Raw genomic sequence first — 26,269 nt, 5'->3', positions numbered from 1 at the left:
CAATAGTAATTCATTCTATAAAAATTACTTAAGATTGAACTAGATAAATAATGATTAGAAACCACTGATTAAATATGATTCCTGCTGTTGCTGCTGCTAAATCACTTCAGTCTTGTACGACTTTGTGTGACCCCATAGATGGCAGCCCACCAGGCTCCCCCGTCCCTGGGATTCTCCAGGCAAGAACACTGTAGTAGGTTGCCATTTCACTCCAATGAAAGTGAAACGTGAACGTAAAGTCGCTCAGTCGTGTCTGACTCTTGGCGACCCCATGGACTGCAGCCCATCAGGTTCCTCCATCCATGGGATTTTCCAGGCAAGAGTACTGGAGTGGGGTGCCATTGCCTTCTCCAAATGGGATTGCTACATTTTGCAAATGACAAAACTGTGGGTTGAAGATCTGGTGCGTTCATTATGGTCATAAAACTATGTATGTCAGAAATTCAGATTGGAAACCTGGGTATCTTGCTGTTATTTTCATATTTTCTTAGTGCATTACAAGGCTACTAATAAATATATTTTTTAATTTCATAGGTGTCATACCTAAAGATATTCCCATGCTTTAAGGAAGACTGGTATTATACAAACTTATTTTCCACTGCCAAGAAATTGATTAAAGTAAAAATTAGCATCCATTACAATGAAATCAATTAAAAAAGTAATATGGTGATTTGAATATATTCTTTGAAATAAAAACATTATTAAATATCAAGTATGAACAGCAGTTAAAAATCAAATTATAGCTTAGCATAAGCTTTTCTTTTCCTAGTTATGAGAAAGTAGAAATAGGAATTAAATATGCTCAATTAGTTGCCACTTTATGGAAACTGCTTCAAGGGGACTAGAGTCCCTGAACTCACATCTATGTTTCATAGTTTTCAAATTTTGATCTTAAATGAAGGATTTTACCTTTTAAAATTAATATTTGGTTTTAATAGTTTAGTGATCATTTGGTAAGTGTAATAATTGCATCCAAATATAATCAGCCCATGTTCTCAACAATTAATGCAAGCAAAAATAAAACAGTTATATTGCTTAGACAGAAGTAATTAGTTATTATATTTGGATAATTATTGGAAAACACTCATTGTATTGTTGGACTCTGATAATAGAGGTATTATTATGTTTTTTTTTCTTTTTCTAAAGCCAGCAAGATCTAGAATAAGTAGACTATAAATTATAATATACAATAAAAATCTCTATAATCAAAGCAATTCATGAAAAGTCACAGAGATCATTAGATTAAAGCTAATTCATGAAGAATCATAGCAATCATTAGAATATAATGGAAGATACAGAAATAAAGCTAAGTATACAAAGACATTTAGTATACTAAAATATTGACATCCAAACACCCAAGGGATAAAGGTTGATTTAAATGCTCTTTGTACAACTTGTTTGCCATTTGGGCAAATGTAAGATTAATTCTATTCCTTACACCATATGCAGGAATTAACTCTAAAAGGATAAGAGATATAAATGTAAAACATGTAACTATCCAAAGTAGAATAAAACATTATTAAATTTTCTATAACCTGGATATGGAGGAAGATTTTATAATTAGAATTCAAAATCCAACAAAATAGAAAATGGTTAACAAACTGGTCCACATAGAAATAGTTTTAAAAGACTTTGGCATGGCAAGATAAATCTAAAGAAAATAATAAAAACATAAACCAAATCAAAAACTAAATGACAAATTGGGAGAAAATATTTACAACATATATTCCATATAAAGTATAAGTCTCAAATATATAAAGAAGTTTTTAAATGTAGGAACTTCTAAAATCTCTTCAAAAAATAAGTAAAAGTTTAAAAAAAGTTGCATAAAATATATAATAGCCTTAAATATGAAAATATATTTAACTTCATAGGTAAAAAAAAAGAGTTACATAAATCAAAATTGCATTCAGATAACATTTCTCATACACCAAACTGACAAAACTTTGGAAATTTGATAATACATTCTATTCATGAAACCGTGGAGACACTTTTATATATTGTGGGTGAAATGCAAAATGACAAAACCCCCATAGAAAGGAACTTGGTAATAGTAATAGAATTACCTATTCATTTGTCCTTTGACACTACCATCTCACATCTATGAATTTACCATGAACTCACAGTCTCTATAATACAAAATAGCATTATTTGTAGTTACAAAATATTTAAAACCAAGTAAATAACCACACAATAATAAATTGATTGAATTAATATTATACACACACACATACACACAGGGATACTCTGTAGGTATGTAAAAGAATATAGGAGTCCCTAAGTTGGTATGGAGTGATATCCAGACTATATCATACAATTTTTAGAAAGCAAATAGCAAAAGTCCAGAGTATATATGGTATAAGGTTTTCTTATAAGACAGAAGGGGAAATAAGAAAACATTAACGCATTTGCTAATTTTATAATAAAAAATGTAGTAAGGACATATAAAAGAACAATAACACTTGTTATAAGTATAAAAGAGAAAGTGAAAAATATGGGAGAAAGTAATATTTCATTAAGTATAACATTTTCTACAGTTTCTAATTTTAGAATCATGTCAATGCTCTACATAACTAAATAAAAATTTTAAAAGAATGGCAAAATAAAACTCCCAAAATGAATGCAAATAGACCCAAATGAACCAACCATATATATAAGGGATAAAATCTCCATTAAATAAAATAAATTGAAATGAAATAACATGAAACAAAAACAAAATCATGAATCCAAATAACTTTGTAAAGCAGTTCTTCAACTATATCTCCTAGGTTGATGGTGAAAAAGAAATAAAGGAACTCTAAAGATACCTTAAACTTTTAAATCTAGGTCTTTTTTTTTTTTTTTTTTTTAATGGCAGCACCATGTGGCATGCAGAACTTTCCAGATTAGGAACTGAACCCATGACCCTTGCATTGGGAGCCTGGAGTCTTAACCACTGGACCACCAAGGAATTCCAAATTTGATCTGTTCTTAAATTCTTACAGGTTTAACAATTGTAAGTATTTTTATATACTATAATATTGAGCAAACAAGTAAATATATTTATGTTGTTGGAATCCATTTTTCTTATGGGGAGGAAGGAAAGTAAAACTATGGTGTGGGAAAGGCAAAATAAATCATTTTGGACGTATGTATGTATGTGTCTATCTTCTCCCCCACTCTTGACCTCCACCCACCTTGAAATAATGACATTGAACAATGACATTGAATAATGACATTGACAATGAACCAGGTCCTTTTTTTCTGAATACCATTGTCCACTAAAAGACATCAGGGAATCTTGGAGAAATAGCTAATTCCAAGACTAGACAGAGAAAATCAGAAGAATTTTTTGTGCTAGAAAATTAAGAAGTGATCAGAAAGCGATAAGAGCATACCAAAATGATAGGAATCAACTTAAAGGGGGTCCCTCTAGCCAAATCGGCAACAACTCAAACTTCTAATTAAATAAAAGCAGTAATGGATTATAACCCATAAAATAAATTAGGAACACATGGATGCATACTATCAATACGAATCTGTAAACAAATAAATTGTGAATAGAAAAATTCTTCCTTATAGTAGAATTATCACTTATAAATATAGAAGAATAATAGAGTTAGGAAGTTACTATTTTGTACCATCTCAGGCAAGAAATAAATAATTGCTAAATTTAGAGATGAAAATTTTGATGAAGAATAGGAATTCACATAGCCTCAAATTATCTCCCTCAAAACTAATAGTAATTACAAAAGGGAAAATAGCCAGTTCATAGTAAATAAACCAGCCAACACATCAACCAAGTGATTAAAAAATATCATTATCACTAACAGGGAACAAATGTATGTATAATTAATACCTTAAAAAGGATATAGCATAATTTGTATAGTTTCCCAGCCCTGAAATATATAACCTAAATCTAAACTTGAGCAAACACCAGCAAAACCCTTGTGAATAAAATCCATATGAAATACCAGACCTATATTCTTAAACAAAGAAGTCAATGTCCTGGTAAACAAAGAAAAGTTTAAAAAAAAAATTCTAGACTTAACCTCTCAAAATTAAATTTAATAGATGCTTCAAGTATATGACATTAGACAGATTAAAAATAGCTAGAAAGGATATAGTGAAAGAAGAAAATGGAATGTGAAATATATAAAAATATACCACTGTTCAATTTCATGAATTTGATCATTTTACTATGGTTATGTAAAGGAGCTCTTCAATCCTACAGAAATTGCATTAAAGCATTAAGTGGTAAACAATGCAGGATGTATGGTTCAGAAAAATATTAGACGTAGAAAAGCAGTGAAGCAAATAGGACAAAATATTTAAAAATTGATGAATCTGGATAAAGGGTATTTGATATTATTTTTAAGTTGATGCTAAGTATTTTTGATAAAAATTATAATGATTCTGGAAAATGTTTTTCTTTAAAGAGGCTTAATTCTTTTGACAACAGATGGTGTATCAGTGGACAGTGGACCAACCTCTTTCAGTGCTGATTCTGTTGAGTGTGGATAATTAGTTAAGACTTAGTCTGTATCAGTTTTTTTTTTTAATTGCTAGTTTTTTTTTTTTTTATGGAAGGATAATTGCTTTACAGAATTTTGCTGTTTTCTGTCAAACCTCAACGTGAATCAGCCATCAGTTCAGCTCAGTTCAGTCACTCGGTCATGTCAGACTCTTTGTGACTGCATGAATTGCAGCACGCAAGGCCTCCCTGTCCATCACCAACTCCCGGAGTTCACCCAAACTCATGTCCATCGAGTCGGTGATGCCATCCAGCCATCTCATCCTCTGTCATCCCCTTCCTCCTCCTGCCCTCAATCCTTTCCAGCATCAGGGTCTTTTCCAATGAGTCAACTCTTCGCACGAGGTGGCCAAAGTATTGGAGTTTCAGCCTCAGCATCAGTCCTTCTAATGAACACCCAGGACTGGTCTCCTTTAGGATGGATTGGTTGAATCTCCTTGCAGTCCAAGGGACTCTCAACAACACAGTTCAAAAGCATCAATTCTTCAACACTCAGCTTTTTTATAGTTCAACTCTCACATCCATGCATGACTACTATAAAAACCCTTGACTAGACGGACCTTTGTCGGCAAAGTAATGTCTCTGCTTCTGAATACGCTCTCTAGGTTGGTCATAACTTTCCTTCCAAGGAGTAAGCGTCTTTTAATTTCATGGCTGCAATCACCATATGCAGTGATTTTGGAGCCCCCCAAAATAAAGTGTGACACTGTTTCCACTGTTTCCCCATTTATTCAGAAAACTAAGATTATGGCATCTGGTCCCATCACTTCATGGGAATCAGCCATAGGTATACATATATACCCTCCCTTTTGAACCTCCCTCCCATTTCCCTCGCCATCCCATCCCTCTAGGTTGATAGAGAGCCCCTGTTTGGATTTCCTGAGCCATGCAGCAAATTCCTATCTATTTTACTGGTTCCAAATAGGAAAAGGCTGTATATTGTCACCCTGTTTATTTAACTTATATGCAGAATATATCATGAGAAACGCTGGACTGGAAGAAACACAAGCTGGAATCAATATTGCCGGGAGAAATATCAGTAACCTCAGATATGCAGATGACACCACCCTTATGGCAGAAAGTGAAGAGGAACTAAAAAACCTCTTGATGAAAGTGAAAGAGGAGACTGAAAAAGTTGGCTTAAAGCTCAACATTCAGAAAACGAAGATCATGGCATCCGGTCCCATCACTTCATGGGAAATAGATGGGGAAACAGTGGAAACAGTGTCAGACTTTATTTTTGGGGGCTCCAAAATCACTACAGATGGTGATTGCAGCCATGAAATTAAAAGAAGCTTGCTCCTTGGAAGGAAAGTTATGACCAACCTAGATAGCATATTCAAAAGCAGAAACATTACTTTGCCAACAAAAGTCCGTCTAGTCAAGGCTATGGTTTTTCCAATAGTCATGTATGGATGTGAGAGTTGGACTGTGAAGAGAGCTGAGCACCGAAGAATTGATGCTTTTGAACTGTGTTGTTGGGAGAAGACTCTTGAGAGTCCCTTGGACTGCAAGGAGATCCAACCAGTCCATTCTGAAGGAGATCGGCCCTGGGATTTCTTTGGAAGGAATGATGCTAAAGCTGAAACTCCAGTGCTTTGGCCACCTCATGTGAAGTGTTGACTCATTGGAAAAGACTCTGATGCTAGGAGGTATTGGGGGCAGGAGGAGAAGGGGACGACAGAGGATGAGATGGCTGGATGGCATCACTGACTCGATGGATGTGAGTCTGAGTGAACTCCAGGAGTTGGTGATGGACAGGGAGGCCTGGTGTGCTGCAATTCATGGGGTCGCAAAGAGTCGGACACGACTGAGCGACTGATCTGATCTGATCTATTTTACATACTGTAATGTAAGTTTCAATGTTACTCTTTCTATACATCTCACCCTCTCCTCCCCTCTCCCCATGTCCATGTCTATTCTTTATCTCTGATTCTCCATTGCTGCCTGTAAATAAATTCTTCAGTACCATTTTTATAGATTCCATATATTTGCATTAGATCATGATATTAATCTTTTTCTTTCTGACTTACCTCATTCTGTATAATAGGTTCTAGGTTCATCCACCTCATCAGAACTGACTGAAGTGCTTTCCTTTTTATGGCTGAGTAATATTCCATTGTGTATATGTACCACAACTTCTTTATCCATTCATCTGTCAATGGACATCTAGGTTGCTTCCATGTTCTAGCTATTGTACATAGTGCTTCAATGAACAATGGGATACATGTGCCTTTTTCAGCCCCGGTTTCCTCAGGATTTATGTATAGAAGTGGGATTGCTGAGTCATATAGTGGTTTTATTCCTAGTTTTTTTTTAAAGGAATCTCCATGCCATCTTCCATAGTGGCTGTATCAATTTACATTCCCACCAACAGTGCAAGAGTGTTCCTTTTTCTCAACATCCACTTCAGCATTTATTGTTTGTAGTCTTTTTAATGATAGCCATTCTAACTGGTGTGAGGTGACATTACATTGTGGTTTTGATTTGCATTTCTTTAATAATGAGTTATGTTGACCATTTTTTTCATGTGTTTGTTAGCCATCCATATGTCTTCTTTGGAGAATGTCTGTTTAGGTCTTTTCCCCACTTTTTGATTGGGTTGTTTGTTTTTCTAGCATTGAGTTGTATGAGCTGCTTGTATATTTTTGAAATTAATCCTTTGTCAGTTGTTTCATTTGCTATTATTTTCTCCCATTCTGAGGGTTATCTTTTCACCTTTCTTATAGTTCCCATTGCTGTGCAAAAGCTTTTAAGTTTAATTAGGTCTCACTTGTTTACTTTCATTTTTATTTCCATTACTCTAGGAAGTGGGTCATAGAGGATCTTGCATTGATTTATGTCACTGAGTGTTCTGCCTACGCTTTCCTCTAAGAGTTTTATAGTTTCTGGTCTTACCTTGAGGTCTTTAATCCATTTTGAAGTTATCTTTGTTATTGGTGTTAGGAAGTATTCTAATTTCATTGTTTTACATGTAGCTGTCTAGTTTTCCCGGCACAATTTATTGAAGAGGCTGTCTTTGTCCTATTGCATATTCTTGCCTCCTTTGTCAAAAATAAGGTACCCATAGGTGCATGGGTTTATTTCTGGGCTTTCTGTCTCGTTCCATTGGTCTATGTTTCTGTTTTTGTGCCAGTACCACACTCTCTTGATGACTGTAGCTTCAGATTTGACATAATCTGAAGTCAGGAAGGTTGATTTCTCCAGCTCCTTCTTCTTTCTCAAGACTGCTTTGGCTATTCGAGGTCTTTTGAAATTTTTTGTTCTAGTTCTGTGAAAAATGCCATTGGTAACTTGATAGGGATTGCACTGAACCTGTAGATTGCATTTGGTAGTATAGTAATTTTCACAATATTGATTCTTCCTACCCAGAAACATGGAATATCTCTCCATCTGTTTATGTCATCTTTGATTTCTTTCATTAGTGGTTTATAATTCTCTATGTACAGTTCTTTTGTCTCCTTAAGTAAGTTTATTCCTAGATATTTTATTCTTTATGTTGCAACAGGTAATGACATTGATTCCTTAATTTCTATTTCTGATTTTTCATTGTTAGTATATAGAAATGCAAGTGATGTCTGTGTATTGATTTTGTATCCTGCAACTTTGCTAAGCTCAATGATTAGCTCTAGTGATTTTTTGAATGCTATCTTTAGGGTTTTCTATGTACAATATCATGTCATCTGCAAACAGTGAGAACTTAACTTATTTTCCAATGTCAGTTCCTTTTATTTCTTTTTCTTCTCTGCTTGCTGTAGCTAGGACTTCCAGAACTATGTTGAATAATAGTGGTGAAAGTAGACACCCTTGTCTTGTTCCTGATCTTAGGGGAAATGCTTTCAGTTTTTCACCATTGAGAATAATGTTTGCTGTAGGCTTATTATATATGGCCTTTACTATGTTGAGGTAGGTTCCTTCTATGCCCATTTTTTGAAGAGTTCTAATCATAAATGGGTGCTGCATTTTGTCAAAGGCTTTTCCTGTATCTATTGAGATGATCATATGGTTTTTATCTTTCAATTTGTTAATATGGTCTATCACATTGATTGATTTGTATATATTGAAGAATCCTTGCATTCCTGGAATAAACCCAACTTGATCATGGTGTATGAGCTTTTTGATGTGTTGCTGAATTCTGTTTGCTAAAATTTTGTTGAGAATTTTTGCATCTATATTCTTCAGTGATATTGTCCTGTAGTTCGCTTTTTTTGTGCTTTGTCTTTGTCTGATTTTGGTATCTGGGTGATGGTGGCCTCATAGAATGAGTTTGGAGTGTTCTTTCCTCTGAAATTTCTTGAAAGAGTTTTAGAAGGATAGGCATTAGCTCTTCTCCAAATGTTTGATAGAATTCTCCTGTGAAGCAATCTGGTCCTGGGCTTTTGTTTTTTGGGAGATTTTTGATCACAGCTTCAATTTCAGTGCTTGTAATTGGGTTGTTCATAACTTCTATTTCTTCCTGGTTCAGTCTTGGAAGATTGAGCTTTTCTAAGAACCTGTACATTTCTTTCAGGTTATTCATTTTATTGCCACATATTTGTTCATAATATTCTCTTATAATCCTTTGTATTTCTGCATTGTCTGTTGTAATCTCTCCTTTTTTCATTTCTAATTTTGTTGATTTGATTCTTCTCTCTTTTTTTTCTTGATGATTCTGGCTAAAGGTTTGGCAATTTTGTTTATCTTCTCAAAGAACCAGGTTTTAATTTTATTGATCTTTACTATTTTTTGTTTTTTGAAAAGCTTTTATTGGAGTATAGTCGATTTACAATGCTGTGTTCACAGCAAAGTGAATCCCCCCCTTTTTAAGGTTTTTTTTTTAATTTTATTTTATTTTTAAACTTTACAATATTGTATTGGTTTTGCCAAATATCAAAATGAATCCGCCACGGGTATACATGTGTTCCCCATCCTGAAGCCTCCTCCCTCCTCCCTCCCCATACCATCCCTCTGGGTCGTCCCAGTGCACCAGCCCCAAGCATCCAGTATCATGCATCGAACCTGGACTGGCAACTCGTTTCATACATGATAGTATACATGTTTCAATGCCATTCTCCCAGATCTTCCTACCATCACCCTCTCCTTTTTAATTTATTTCTGCTCTGATCTTTAGGATTTCTTTCCTTCTACTAATTTGAAGTTTTGTTGTTGTTATTGTTCTTCTTCTTTTTACAGTTGTTTTAGGTGTAAAGTTAGGTGATCTATTAGATGCTTTTCTTGTTTCTTGATGTAAGATTGTATTGCTATAAACTTCCCTCTTAGGACTGCTTTTCTGCACCCCACAGGTTTTGAGTTGTCATGTTTTCATTGTCATTTGTTTCTAGAAATTTTTTATTTCCCTTTTTATTTCTTCAGTAATCTGTTGGTTATTTAGAAACGTGATGTTTAATCTCCATGTGTTTGTGTTTCTTACAGTTTTTTCCTTGTAATTGATATCTAGTCTCATAGTGTTGTGGTCATAGAAGATGCTTGATGGAATTTCACTTTTCTTAAATTTACCGAGGTTTGATTTGTGACTCAAGATGTGGTCTATCCTGGAGAATGTTCCATGCACACTTGAGAAGAAGGTGTATTCTTCTGCATTGGGATGGATTGTCCTGAAGATACCAATGAGATCCATCTCATCTAATGTATCATTTAAGACTTAATTTTCTGTTTTGATGATCTGTCCATTGGTGTGAGTGGGATGTTAAAGTCTCCTGCTATTATTGTGTTACTTTCAATTTCTCCTTTTATGTCTGTTAGTGTTTGTCTTATGTGTTGAGGTGCTCCTATGTTGGGTGCATAGATATTTAAAATTGTTGTGTCTTCCTCTTGGATTCATCCCTTGATCATTATGTAGTGTCCTTCTGTATCTCTTGTAATCTTTATATTAAGGTGTATTTTGTCAGATATGAAGGTTGCTACTCCAGCTATCTTTTGCTTTCCATTTGCATGGAGTATGTTTTTCCTATACTCTCACTTTCAGTCTATATGTGTCTTGAGGTCTGAAGTGGGTTTCTGGTAGATAGCATATATATATGGGTCTTGCTTTTGTATCCATTCAGCCAGTCTGTGTCTTTTCATTGGAGCATTTAATCCATTTACATTTAAAGTAATTATTGATATATATAAGTTCCTATTGTCATTTTCTTAATTGTTTGGGGTTGATTTTATAGATCTTTTTTCTTCCTTTGTATTTCTTGACTATATAAGTCCCTTTAATATTTGTTGTAAATCTGGTTTAGTGGTACTGAATTCACTTAACTTTTGCTTGTCTGAAAAGCTTTTTATTTCTCCATCAATTTTGAATAAGATCCTTACCGGGTACAGTAATCTTGGTTGTAGATTTCTCCCTTTCATTACTTTAAATATACCTGCCATTCCCTTCTGGCCTGCAGAATTTCTGCTGAAAGATCAGTTGTTAAGCATATGGGGTTTCCCTTGTATGTTACTTATTGCTTCTCCCTTGCTGCTTTTAATATTTTTTCTTATGTTTAGTCTTTGTTACTTTGATTAGTGTGTGTCTTGGTGTGTTTCTCCTTGAGCTTATCCAGTATGGGACTCTTTGTGCCTCTTGGACTTGATTATTTCCTTTTCCATGTTGGGGAAATTTTCAACTATAATATCTTCAAAAATTTTCTCATACTCTTTCTTTTTCTCTTCTTCTGATTCCCCTATAATTCAAATGTTGGTGCATTTGATATTGTTCCAGAGGCCTCTGAGCCTATCCTCAGTTCTTTTCATTCTCTTTTCTTCATTCTGCTCTTCAGAAGTTATTTCAACCATTTTATCTTCCAGCTCACCGATTCGTTCTTCTGCTTCAAATATTCTGCTATTGATTCCTTGTAGAGTATTTTTAATTTCAGTATTTGTGTGGTTTGTCTCTGTATGTTTATTATTTAATTCTTCTAGGTCTTTGTTAATTGATTCTTGAATTTTCTCCATTTTGTTTTCAAGGTTTTTGATCATCTTTATTATCATTATTCTAAATTATTTTTCAGGTAATTTTCCTATTTCCTCTTCGTTTATTTGGACTTCTGTGGTTCTAGTTTGTTCCTTCATTTGTGTAGTATTTCTCTGCATTTTCATTATTTCTTTTTAACTTATTGTGTTTGTGGTCTGCTTTTCCCAGGCTTCAGGGTTGAATTATTTCTTCCTTTTTGTTTCTTCCCTCCTAAGGTTGGTCCAGTGGTTCATGTTAGCTTCATATAGGGTGAGATTTGTGCTGAATTTTTGTTTGATTGTTTCTTTTTCCTCTGATGGGCAAGGCTGAGTGAAGTGGTAATCCTGTCTGCTGCTGATTGGGTTTGTATTTTTGTTTTTGTTTTGTTGTGTAGATGAGGCATCCTGCACAGGGTGCTACTGGTGGTTGGGTGATGCTGGGTCTTGTATTCCAGTGGTTTCCTTTGTGTGAATTCTCACTATTTGATACCCTTTCAGGTTAGTTCTCTGGTAGTCTAGGGTCTTGGAGTCAGTGTTCCCACTCCAAAGACTCAGGGTTGATCTCTGACAGAGCAGTCAGTTGTGTGGCCTGCCAGATCTCAGCAAGCACCCAAGGCATGAGTCCTCTTGCTTTAGGAACATGGTAGGCTGGGCAAGGCTCTGACACTCAGAAGCTCAGCAAACTGCTTCAAGGTCCTGTAACACTCTGGCAATCAACTTTCTGATCACGTGGGAGGCAGAGTAATGGTCCCCCAGACATGGACATGCCCACCCCTGGAACCAGGGGACTTTGACCGACCCTGTCAGCCATGAGCCACCAGATGACAGGGCAGTGGCCTGGGGCACACAGCGTGGCAGGGTGTCCCTGGAATTAGAGCCAGCTCTCTGCACCACCTGTGTACTCTAGTGTGTCCGGCACTCTGCCTGAGCTTGACAGGGGCACCTGGAGTCATGTCTGAGGCTCCACTTTGCCACAGTGACCTTGGATTTCCACCTGAGGTAACAGATTTACATCAGTGACTCTGTATCAGTTTTGTTGTTACCTTTAGATTGCAGTCCTTACTCCTAAAGTACATGCCTTATACCTAAGGTGTCACTAGACTTCTAGGATGTCACCTTTCTGGAACCTCAACAGAAGACCTTAAGTATATGGGAAGATTCTTCCAACATTCCTAATATAGACCTTCAGCTTCTGTCTTCTCAGTTTGTGGATGAGATTTCTGCTCAGTTTTTTTTTTTTTTTTGCTTCTAGTTACCATTTGTAGCTGGGCTTTACCTTTTAACTTTCCTTCCTTCCTCTACCTTTCTCTCTCTCTTCCCTGCACACCCCCCACCCCCCACCCCGCCCCGCTTCCTTTCTTTTTCTTTCTTATTTCATCTCTAAAATATCAACCAACAACTTCCAGGAGATATGTCTGGACATTTTGTTAACTCACTACTGTAGTTCCCTCATTTCAAGAGTTTTGCTTCTCAAGTACCATTCAGTTTGGCAACTTTAAAACTTGCCATTGTTTTTCAGCCCTGTGAGACTGCTACATTTTGCTTGTGTTTTGCAGTGAATTGAAAAATGGCTTCAAGGAGACGACTGAGTGAATGTAGAACTCATTTAACAAGCTTCCATTGTCTCAGTGGTTATGGATCCTCAAACCCTGCATGCTTTGGTTCCTCTCCAAAATAGTTATTTTATGTTTTGTCTATGTTTTATAAATTTATTTTGGTGGGAAGATTTATCTGAAACAAGTTAAACAAGTTTGTTGTAGTCAGAACCAACTTTGAAAATCATTTTTTGAGTTTACATTTATTATTCTTTTTTTTAGGGATTCACCAGTAGAGGTAATAACAACAGAACTATACTTGAAATCCAGATCTTTTAGTGACAAGTCCATTCATCTTTCAGTTATATCTAAAGTGTTATAAGTACTTATTATAAAAGTACCTGTGGTTGTTAGAATTTACTCTGTATAAAATTAATAGAACATGTTAGACTTATTAACCTAATAAGTTATTTGTGTTAGGCTTATTAACTTCCATGTTACATATATATGTGTGTATCCATATCTGTGTGTGTGTATATATATATATATATACTCTGTGTGTGTGTGTGTATGTATATATATATATATATATATATATATATATATACACACACACTTCTTTCAGGCACTGTAGAGCTCAGCATATATAAAATCTATTTCCAATCTGTTTCTAAGGTGCAATTATTTTTGTGATATGAATTTATTAGACATGACTGATGCTCTCAGGAATGGATCTAGGGCAGAAGAGAGCTTAAACAGTTAATTTAAATCAGAATTGCTAGTATGAGTCATTAACTCTAATGAAGAGCATTTTTTTCTTCCTTTTTTATATTTTATTCACTTGTGTAATAAATAATAGTCATAATAAAAACTATAAAATTGATGGTGATTATTTGGGTCCTTGTATAATTTCACACTTCCAGAAGAGCTAAAGCACATCCCTTTCATGATTGGTTGTTTAAATTATATGTCTTAATATGGCACTTGGTATTTTAAAAAAGAAAATGTATTTTGGGAGAATTTCATCCTAAAAATAAATCTGCCTCAATTAGAAAGTTAGAGTCCTCATTCTCCTGCTCATTTAGCTTAATGAATGCCATTAGCATGGGCTGTTGATCATAATGGATAGGATATGAGCTGCTTTCTCTCTCCCTTATGTTTTCTAATCATGAAAAAAATCTCCCATCCAGGTTGGGTTTTTATAAGTTTAGTCCTTACAGAATAAATATGATGATACAAAAAATTATTTGGAGTTAATTTTGATAGGAACGCAAATTTAAATCCTTGCTTTTCAACTTATCATCAAACATATTGAAGAATGTGGATGATAATGCTTTAGAGTTTGGAAGATAAAACATTTATAAAATTTGTAGCATATTAATATAATGTCTATAACCTGTCTGTTTTAGTTGCTCAGTCGTGTCCAACTCTTTGTAACCCCATGGACTGTAGCCAGCCAGCTTCCTCTGTGCATGAAATTCTCCAGGCAAGAATATTGAAGTGGGTTGCCATTCACTTCTCCAGGGGATCTTCCCAACCCAAGGATCCAGCCTGGGTCTCGTGCATTGTAGGCAGATTCTTTACTGTTTGAGCTACCAGGGAAGCCCATGACTATAGCATACATATTAGTAGCTTATTATTTACTCTGAAAAACTGACATAGATATATACACATATGTATGTATGTATATGTGTGTGTATACATGTATGAGTGTGTGTGTTTATGTATAGGTACCAAGTTATTATAACTTCAAAGTTTAATCCCTCTTATTCTCAAAAGGGATAAATTTCCTATAGGGAATAAAATGGTTTCTTTAGGGCAAGCTCTCTGATTCACCAATAAAGGGTGTTAAGGGAAATTGTGTCACAATATTATGTCAGTGGAAAAGAGTTGAATGACCCTGGCTAGATGACCAAAATTAAAGCATATAAACGTTTAAAAAGTATTCTGTTGATATCAGTTTACTTTTATAGTTGGTTCTGGACGAACAAACCTATTGGTAGAAATTTCAGACCTGGAAGCTGGTACTACAGTAAAACAGGAATGGTACATTTTTGTCTCAAAAAAACATGTCAAAGTGTACCTTTCATCTAAAATATGGCTATTAATTTAAGATATTATATTTTTTTGATGCAAGGGAATACTGTAAAAGGTGATTCAGAAGTACCATAGAAAGATAACTGGGGAAATTTTTGACAGTACCAAGAGACAGTGAGGGGTTTATAAATAATCTCTTTTGTGAAGAGTCAATCAACAGAAAAGCAAACAAAAAAGAAAATCATAAAAACAATTTCAAGAAGACATAAAAACAAATCTCAACAGTAAAGGTGAAGTCTGAATGTCAAAGAGTGAATAAACAGAAGGGAAGGAGTATAAGAAGATGAAATCACAAAAACACTAGAATACAGTACAAAATAGAGTTTACAAATAACAGGAGTAATACAGTGTTTAAAGAAATAAAAGGGAAATCATAGTATAATGGAATAAATTTGGGGATACAAGGAATCTTTTACAGGTTTGTATTTAGACCCATCAAAGCTTTTATGAGATTCCCAACACTAGATGCTGAGATTTTGCTGTTCCCAAACATCAGCGGCAACCAGGACAGCTCTTTTTCTCAAGTTAAAAACAAATATTCCAACTGGAAAATCATTAAAGGCTTGCTGACTATCATTCTGAACTTACTTCATCCTTCAGTAAAAACAGTTACTCTGCCTAAATAAAAGACACTTTCTCCTTGGGAACTGCCCTGTGCTTAGTTGTGTCCAACTCTCTGCAACCCCATGGACTGTAACCTGCCAGGTTCCTCTGTCCACAGAATTTTTCAGGCAAGAATACTGGAGTGGGTTTCCATTTCCTGCTCCAGGGGATTCTTGTGACCCAGGGATCAAACACAGGTCTCCTTTGTCTTCTGCATTGGCAGGTGGATTCTTTACCACTGTGCCACTTGGGAACTGCCATTACGATCTATCTCCTTGGTCCTTACAGCCAAGTGTATTATGGACAAAAGCATAAAACTCTAGAGACATAGTGTCTGAGTTCAAATTCTAGCTTTGATTCTAGCTTTCAAATTCTCCTCCAACTTGTTTGATCTTTGATAACTGCTGTTGAAATGAAAATGTTAAAACCTCATCCTCCATGTAATGGCATCATGAGGTAGGGCCCTTGGGAAGTGATTAGGTCATGAAGTGGAACCTTTATGAATGAGCTTAGTGCCCTTACAAAAGAGAACCCAGAGAGTTCTGTTGCCCCTACAGTCTAGTGATGACATAGCAAAAGTTGACCATCCATGTCACCATTGATCTGCTGACCTAGGATTTCCCAGTATCGAGAACTGTGAGAGTTCAATTTCTTTTATTTACAAGCCACTGAGTCTATGGCATTTTGTTGTAACACCTCAAACTGGCTAAGACAATAAATAATAATAACTGTTCGTGCCTTAGTGTTCTAATCTATAAAAAAGGAACAATAAAACTGTCTCAAAAAAAAACTGTCTCATAGGTTTGTTATGATGATTAAATATGCTGAGTAATATAAAGTGCTAGGAATAGTGCATACCATATATTAAGCACTATTAAGAGAAACAATAATATGTGCCTATTAGAAGTATTCTCTCATTTATTAAGGAAATATTTATGGAGAATTTTCTATTTTCTAAGCACTATTCTGGGCATTTCAGATTCTTTATCAACAGACAAAACTTTTTACTTTCTTGGAAATAATATTCAATTAGACTCAATCAGGTGAAAACATTCTAGGTGTAATAATGATGCTAATATCTAGTTATACTCTTATTCCAATCTTTTAAAATATATTATCAACCCTCACAAGTAGATCCTATTGCTATTCCCATTTCAGAGATAGAGAAACTGAGTTATAGAAATATTAACTAAGATTTATAATACCTATAAGTCTCTAAATATCCATCTTTCCTCCAATTTGTTTTCTACTTTTTATTTTTAATTATTTATTCACCTTCTCATTCATACATTTATTTATTCAACATATACTCTTTCTGGTAGACCTTGAATTCAAAGTCAAATTCTGGATGTAGAATGCCTACTTTTAACTAATTTGTTTTGTTGCCTCAGTTAACAGTTTGGTAAAGCTGGAGACAATTTCATCTATGCTGAACTTATATATTCTTTCAATACCCATCCAATTTCTAATTCAAGAATATTATCTATGTAGTGTTAAATTGATATCATCTAAATAGTATTTTTCTTCATTCTCAAATGCAATATATTCAAATAGTCACAAAACCATGTCAACTTTACCTTTTAAGTATTTCTTGAACACATTGTTATAATACTTCCAGTTTCCAACCCTATTGCCTTAGTTTATGTTCTCTTTAACCTCAGCTTAAGAGAAGTATTTGGCCACCTGATGCGAAGAGCTCACTCATTGGAAAAGACCCTGATGCTGGGAAAGATTGAGGGCAGGAGGAGAAGGGGATGACAGAGGATGAGATGGTTGGATGGCATCACTGACTCAATGGACATGGGTTTGGGTGAACTCTGGGAGTTGGTGATGGACAGGGAGGCCTGGCATGCTGAGGTTCATGGGGTCGCAAAGAGTTGGACACAACTGAGCAACTGAACTGAACTGAACTAAGAGAAGTAGGTTTAACTATAGAGAACAGACTTATGGGTTGCCAAGGGGGAGAAGAGGTGGGAGAGGGAAAGATTGGGAATGTGGGATTAGCATATGCAAACCATCATATTTAGGTGGATAAGCAACAATATCCTGCACATTTAATAACCTGTGATAAACCATAATAAAAAAGAATATGAAAAACAATATATATAACAGTTACTTTGCTGTACAGCAGAAATTAAACAATATTGTAAATCAACTGTACTTCAACAACATTTTTAAAAAAGGATTGAATAAGAAAAAAGAGAGAAGCGTGTTTAGATTACATCAGTTTCTTAACCAGTCTCATTTGTTCCATACTTCTTTCTTAATACTTATGAAAATTATGTGTCTGATCATGTTTATCTTATAACCCTAAGTGAACTCTTCAGCATGCATTGAATCCCAGTCTCATTACAATGATTCACAAACCTGTTCACTATTTTGCTACCACCTAGTTCTCTAACAGGATTCTTGTTTTGGAATGACATTGGTCTTCAAAATATTACCTAGATATTCTCCAGAGAAGCAGATATAGATAATAGATCCTATTGATTCTGTTTCTACTATCTCTATGTTTCTAAATAACCTCCTTTCCTTCAATTCATTTACTTTTGCTTATTATTTCAGGACTATATTATTTCAGTCCTGAATATTCATTGGAAGGACTGATGCTGAAACTCCAATACTTTGGCCACCTGATGTGAAGAACTGACTCATTTGAAAAGACCCTGATTCTGGGAAAGACTGAATGTGGAGGAGAAGGGGACGACAGAGGATGAGATGGTTGGATGGCATCACTAACTCAATGGACATGAGTTTGAGTAAACTCCAGGAGTTGGTGATGGATAGGGAGGCCTGGTGTGCTGCAGTCCATGGGGTCACAAAGAGTGGGACATGACTGAGTGACTGAACTGAACTGAACTTATTATTTGGGGCTTCCCTGGTGTCTCAGATGGTAAAAAATCTGCTTGCAATATAGGAAACCCAGGTTTAATCCCTAGGTCAGGAAGATCCCCTGGAGAAGGGAATAGCAATCCACTCCAGTATTTGGGCCTGGAGAATTCCATGGACAGAGAAGCCCTTATCCACCTATTCATTAACTCATTCAGGGTTCCCTGGTGGCACAGTCAGTAAAGAATCTGCCTGCAATGCAGGAGACCTGGGTTCGATCCCTGGGTTGGGAAGATACCCTGGAGGAGGGCATGGCAACCCACTCCAGTATTCTTGCCTGGAGAATTCCCACGGACAGAGAAGCCTGGTGGGTTACAGTCCACAGGGTTTCAAAGAGTTGGACACGACTGAGTGACTAAGCACATTTACTCATTCATATATATATGAAAGAGGCCTTATTATAAGGACTTGGCTCATGTGATTATGCAAGCTGAGAAGTACCACCATCTGCCATCTGCAAGTTGAAGACTAAGGAAAGCTGGTGGAATATTTTGAAAGTCTGGGAGCAGGAGAGCCAATGATGATGTATACAATGTTCTGGCTCAATCAGTCAAGTAGAAAGATAGTGAATTCTCTCCACCTCTACCTTTTTTTTTTTCCCCAGGCCCTCAAAAGATTGGATTCTTGCCACACTGTGGAGAGCACTTTACTTTACTCAGTGTACTGTTCAAATACTAGTACTCCAGAACCACTTCACAGACACACTCAGGATATTGTTTAACAAGGTATCTGGGAATCCCATGATCTACTCAAGTTGACTATCTCTTCAGAAAACTTTCTGTGGTCAACTCCTTTACACATCCCTCAGCAAGATTTAGTACTCCACTCTTAATCTATATCCACAGTTTGCATATTTTCCCATTTTGTCCTAAATACTCAGTATTTAATATCTGTTTACACATATGATTCTCTTACTAGAACGGATTTTGCTTCTAATACCTGTACATTTTTAAGTGATTATCTTTCCTCCAAGTTACCTACTTTTATTTCTTTATTTATTCACCTATTCATTCCTGAAGGGAAGTCCTATAGGGCAAGTTTTGTGCCTTATTCATTATCCTACCTTAGGCTTAGCACAATATTTGCCCAACTAGTTGTTCAATAAACATACTATATGCAACATTGTTAAGTTGAGCACTGAGGAAAACTTAAAGTTGGCATCTTATGATACAGTTGTCCCACTAGCCATTTGTTTTTCTTTACTTATTTTATCATTACTCAGAAGTTGGTATCCAAAAATCCCACTACTTTTCCTGTCAAGAGATTTAATTGTTTTGTTTTCTCAGATTGACATTATAACAAATGGGTATTTGGTAGATCTTCCCTTCTGGCAGTTTTCAGACAAATAAATTAGAAGAAAAACTGTACCAACTGAAGTCTCATCATCTCTGCCCATCTCACATTTACTTGAAAAACTTAATAAGGAGAGACAATTTATGTAATAAATAGCTGTAAGGAAAGTATGTGCAATATTAAACATTGTCATCTCTAGGACTTCACATCCTGTGAAGAGTCCAATTAAGAAAACCACTCTCAGATAATAATCAGAGATTGCTTGGTACAGGGAACTAATTACACAGATAAGGAAAGAACTGAGACACACAACAGAAAATCTGTAAGGTGACTCAGAGATTAAGAAGCAGAAAACCACTATTGCCCCCAGGTCTGAGTGAGAAGGGGAAGAGAGAGTACCACCAGAGCTCAGGGATCAGAATCAGCTTGGGAAGGTAGAACCAAGGAAGGAGATGGAGATTTGGAAAAACAGCTATTGTCAAAGACTCTACTTCTGATAGAGAGGGAGACACATAACCTGGATTCTTCCTTTATCTCACTATCTACTGCCTTGCCAGGGCCTGCTACTGACCAAACCCAGAAGGAAAACAGCTGACATGGAGCCTGAGAAATGCAGCCTGCAGTAATTATGTTTTCTGTGATACCCAGCAGGACATACAAATTTTAAGAAATGAATCTGATGGCAAAACTCTCCAGGATTATGATTACTTAAGGGATGTGATGGCATTTGTATATTAAACTTTTAAGGCCAGACCATAGGTTGCTACTTTTCAAGTAATTATATTTAGAGTGGGCCAGTAAACAATATATAACTTGAAAATTATCTCTATATCTGGTTGGTTTATCTATCATAGTTGTTGCTTCCCAGTCTTATTCATATTTGGGATTTCTTGATAAATTTAATTTGGATCCAAACATTTCCTTACCCTTCATACCAAAAATACCATTACTTAGAAAGTAATCCTTTCAGTTTCAGCAATTGCCATTCTTTTGCTATATTCTTAGACAAAATCAATCCATTTGGTTAATCTTTTCTCCTCAGGCCACTAGGACCACTGCTTTTGGGTTAGCTATCCTCCATGATACAATCAGTTATGGTCAGAAACAAAATGTCCCAAATTTAGAGAAAATCACTAATACAAACTAGGTTTTATAGTAGTTTTGGTGGGTCATTGGAAGAGTGAGTTGTGACAGTGGTTAGTGTGTTTTTAACAGAAAAAATATTTTCCCTCAGCCTTAGCATATTTTAAATTGTTATGAAAGAAACAGAAACAAAATTTTATTTCTAAAATTTTAACATCATATATTTTAGCCAACAAGAATATCTCTAATTTTGCAAATGAAGAAAAGGAGGGTCAAAGAAGTTAAGTGACATAAGCCCTATTGTACAATTAGTTACTAATATCTAAGATCTCTGTTTCTTGTAGCATACTAAGCGGTTTCCAATTCCTCATTCATATGCAACTGAACAATAATTGCAACTTTTTTTTTGCCTGTGAATGAGCAGTCCCAGACTATTTAATGTAATTCTGCAGATTGTGACTGACTCGAGCTTTGGGGAAGGCATTAATAGATAGGCTTGAAACTTCTGAACAGCTTACAACCAGTTTGCATTTTAAGATACTGATACCCACTAAATGTGTTTCTTGCTATAGGCTTTGATTTCTTTCTAGATAATAGAATATGAAAGTAAAGACAGAAAATTTGGCTAGAGCCAAATGCCAGTTACTTTCTTTACCTAAGGTACAATGCATAACCCAGATTCTATTTCTGAGTTATAGTCATAACGAAAATACCTCTACTTAGAAAGTAGTTCACATACTTCAAGGAATGAAAAAAATGATATAGAGATGGTAAGAACTATTTTTTAAAAAAAAACAAGATCTTCGGATTTCAGAAAGTAATTAAATATGATGGTAAGCAAGGACAGCTTGATCAAAACTGTTGATGGTGACCTGGTAAAAGTGAAGAGCAGTGAAAAAAGAGTATTTTCTGTCTTTCCCCACCATTTCAAACACTACCCAAGAGACTATATGTTAAAATTTGTGAATTTGAGGTATTTGTCACATAGGGATTCAGGTGACACCTGAAGCTGAAATTTAGTAAGAGAACAGGACTTTTTAATGACCTACATAACACAGAAAGGAGGAGATGAGATGAAAATATTGTATTTAATGAACCAAATGAAAAAAAGGAAGGGGGTGCAAAGAGAATAGGAAAGGAAAGAAGATAGTGATGCAGAACAAGTGTAACTTGGACATGCTGTGGTGCAGTTGACTTCACCCCTTCTTTTGCATTTGTAAATCATTTCCAAGGCAATTATTGTGGAAGCAAATGTATATGAAATGCATACATTATTTGGCACTTAGCAGCATATTTCCTACTTAAATGTATGATAGAACATTTAGAAATAGTTTGTTCTTAATTATCTTGGAGAATGAAAAAGAGCTGAAAGAATGTTATTGTTGATACATTTCAAAAGAAAATAGTAACTACCTATCTCAGATTTGTTTCAGTTGATCTTTATTTATAATGTTATGTTAAAATACCATGAAGTAGCAGATATTTTCCATGGAGAAAAAGGAAGAAAAATCATGTTATGATACTAGGTACCAGTTCTCTATGACAAGACCTTTTTTTCCCAAAAGAGTATGATGCAAGTTAAACATTGCAAAGGTTCTACACTTATGCTTAGAAGTGAGATGGGTACACTGTAGCCAGAGAACCTAAATTATAACTTTACTTGATTCAGGAATTCTGAATGTGAGGTGCTAAGAAATCCCCCAAATACAGACTAAAAAATGGGCCATTTGAGAGAATTGTATCTCTCAGATAAGTTTAGAACATAACCCAAATATCTAAGATATTTAATAAAAAAAATTTTAAGTGATCTCTTCACTCTTACGCTGGCTAATTTTGTTTTCAGCATAATTTTCCCGAGGTTTTTTTTTTTGTTTGTTTGTTTATTTTCTTTCTGAGCATTATGGAAAGGAGCCAAAGTTCAGAACAAAAGAAGACAATTCATCCAATTGTTAATAAAAAATAACTTCCTCTTGTTTGAAATAATATTTTCAGACTTAAGTCTGCTCTTTAGTTTATAGGTTACTAGTTAAATAAAAATTATTTATAATCATTTATTAATAAAATAAAAATAAATTTAAAAGATTGATGATTGGGTTAATTTAATAAATAATAATGGTAAAATAATTTGTTGTTCATTATAGTTACATCCTTGCCAGTCAAACCTGGGTCTCCTGCATTGCAGGCAGGTTCTTTACTGTCTGAGCCACTGGGGAAGCCCCAATAGTTACATCCTTGCCACTATTTAAACATACTTCATAATTATCTTTACAAATGAATGAATCAGTAGCATGGGAATTCACTAACATTTAACTCAGATGTACTGCATTCCCAGATTTGATTATATTGTTCCTGCCTTCATTTGACTGTTATCTGTGTTATCCTCTTCTTCCTTCTCCTTTTTCTCTTATTCTTTCCCCTCTTTCTCTTGCCTCCTCTCCCCTTCCTCCCTCAGACGTTTTAGATTTTGATGACTCTGCACATATAAATTATCCCATTGGCAAACATTTATCAATGGTTCAATACTCTTTCTGATAGTAGATCTTGACACTCAGTAGGATTAAGACAAAAAAAATAATATTATTATGAAATGTTATTGCTGATAAACCAATTTCCTTTGTTGTTTTGATTGATGTAGTCTACAATTCAAATTCCAACTTTTAGATGCATTTTTGAATCAGAAAGTAAAATTTAGTGCTGTATGAACAATCCATCTACAGATACTTCTAAAACATATCAAGAGTTAATAATTGCAAATGTAAGATATTTTAATTTTTTATAATTATTTATCAATATTTTTAAAATGAAGCTGCATTTAAAAACTTTGAAAGCTTAATTGAAAACAACACAAAATTCTATATTTTCATTGTCTCAGGTAAGGAATAAACAAGACATTCTCATGATTAAAAGGGGTTAAGAATGCTGCTTCAGGTTTGAATAGACTTGAAGTTTACGGTGCTTTATTTTTCCCTGTAAATTATCAAATTCTCCTTTTCAAATGGACCATGGTGTTTGCCCTTTTAAATTTATGATGGATGCTACACAATTAACATTATCATCACAAGTGAAATGTGAAAGCAATAGGCCTACAAAAAGTAATTGCAATAAAATAATCCTGGCATTTTTCAAGTGCAAGAGTAGAAAATACTCTAACTCAGCAACTGATCTTTTTTTCTTTTTAACCTATACTTAACATATAAATTTGTTTTTACTATTAAACAGATTTCTATTTTCTTATTTAATGTCCATACAATTCTATTATTCTGGATAAATTTTTGTTTTACTTGCTTTATGAGAATGTTAGAATAGCTTCATGAAAAATAAATTCAGCAAATATTAGTTGGTTTACTTATTTTACTTTATATTAGTCACCTTAATTCATTACTGTTGTTACTTTTAAAAACCAATGTTTTATTGGAATACCAAATGAGTTAGTTATGTGTAAGCTTTAGCATTATTCACTTTCATTCTATATGCTTTTCTGAATTCTCAAAGACTTTATTAAATGTCCTGTATTTATGAGTGCATATTACTGCAATTATTTTGTTCAGTATCTTTATCTTGTAGAGCATAGTAGGATTTTGTGTTTCAGCTTTACTTTGCTTAAGTAATTGTTGGCATTTTACACTTTCCCCTTAAAGTCTAATTCACATTACCAGTGAGAATTTGAAGAGAATTGAATGATCCCAGAATTTATCCCCCACTTTTTAATAATGGTGATAATAAATGTGGTCTTCCTTGATGGTTCAGTGGTCAAGAGTTCACCTGCCAGTGCAAGAGATGCAGGTTGGATCCCGGGGTGGAGAAGATTCCCTGGAGAAGGAAATGGCAACCTACACCAGTAATCTTGCCTGGGAAATCCCATGAACAGAGAGGCCTGGTAGGCTATAGCCCATGGGCTCAAAAAGAGTCAGACATGACTTAGCAACTAAACAACAACAATAATGAATGTGCTATAATTTTAACAGTTTATGTATATTTATATTTCTGAACAAAGATTCTTAGATTCTAATTTCATTAAAAGTTTGATATTTGGTTTCTAAGATCAGATTTGATGATATAAGATAATTTCCATCTATATTCAGTAAAGTCATATACTGTAAGTAAGTAAAAAGGAATAGGAAGCATGCTTTGGAAATCAGCAATAGTGAAAGTCAACATGGAAAAATCTCTAAGCTTGGAGTTATACCTTTATTTACGGAGCTAATTTGAAAAAATATTCTAACCCTGTATAATTTATATGATTGTGATGGTGATTTTAAATAATTTTTAAAAGAATTTTGTTCAATGCACTATAAACTTATATTATTATTATAAAACAGCATTAAAAAAGTAAGGTAAGCTAGAAATAAGTACAGCAAAATATGTCTAAGAAAGGAAATTACTATGAGAACACACAGGGAAAAAAATGAGTCATTTATGAGAACTAAGCGGTATCTAGATACTATCAGAATACAAAATCAAAATAATAATGAATATGGGCCATTTTTAACACAAATATATTTATAAATTAAGAAAATCTTTTTTCTCCTGTTAAATAAACAGCCCAAATAAACTGATATTTGAAAAAACATTGTGCTAGAGAGATTTTGCTGCTTTGACAGGAAAGCCTTCTCATAACCAGTATAAAGGCAAATTTCTGAAAATGTTAGTGACTCCAGGAAATTAACATGGACTTTACCTTTCTATATCTGTCAATGACAACCAAAATATGAATGTCTTAATGGTAAATTTAGCCACTCTTCCAAATTTTTCTTGAGTACCAGATATTAATTGCAACCTCTAAATTTCACCTAAATCTGAAGATAGAATTCACAAGGTTTTTATCTTTTTTTAATGTAGACAAATGTCCAGACTTTAGGCCCTGTTGAAAAAAAAAAAAATCTGCTTGCTACTCTACAGCACCTCTTAGGCTCATAAACATTTCTAGACCATAGCATTTTTGATGCACTATTTTAGGAGTTTCTAATCAAAGCATTCTATATTTTTATGTCTTAACATGTATTTCTAAATTTAATAAAGGGAGAATCTAAATTTCCAAGAAAAAAAAACCACATGGGATTAATTGACAAAATAGAACTTTTAAAAGAGTATTCAACTGACATCCAATTGACAGCACCAGCATAACCACACGGGCTGAATTAAGGCAATTTTTCTGCACTAATAAGTAGCTATCATTTCCTGGGCGGAATATCTTTTATAAGCTTTGGGACCTATGGGTGGGTAGTAACACTGATTAATTTACCAGTTCTCATTCTCTGCATGTTGCTAGAAATGTCTTTCTTTTTCTCCATTCCAGTGAACACTTGATATTAAGAATTACAGTGTTTTATTGTCA

Source organism: Bos indicus x Bos taurus, chromosome 4 (assembly GCF_003369695.1).
Source record: "Bos indicus x Bos taurus breed Angus x Brahman F1 hybrid chromosome 4, Bos_hybrid_MaternalHap_v2.0, whole genome shotgun sequence".
NCBI lineage: Eukaryota > Metazoa > Chordata > Mammalia > Artiodactyla > Bovidae > Bos > Bos indicus x Bos taurus.
This window is presented reverse-complemented; position numbering follows the sequence as displayed.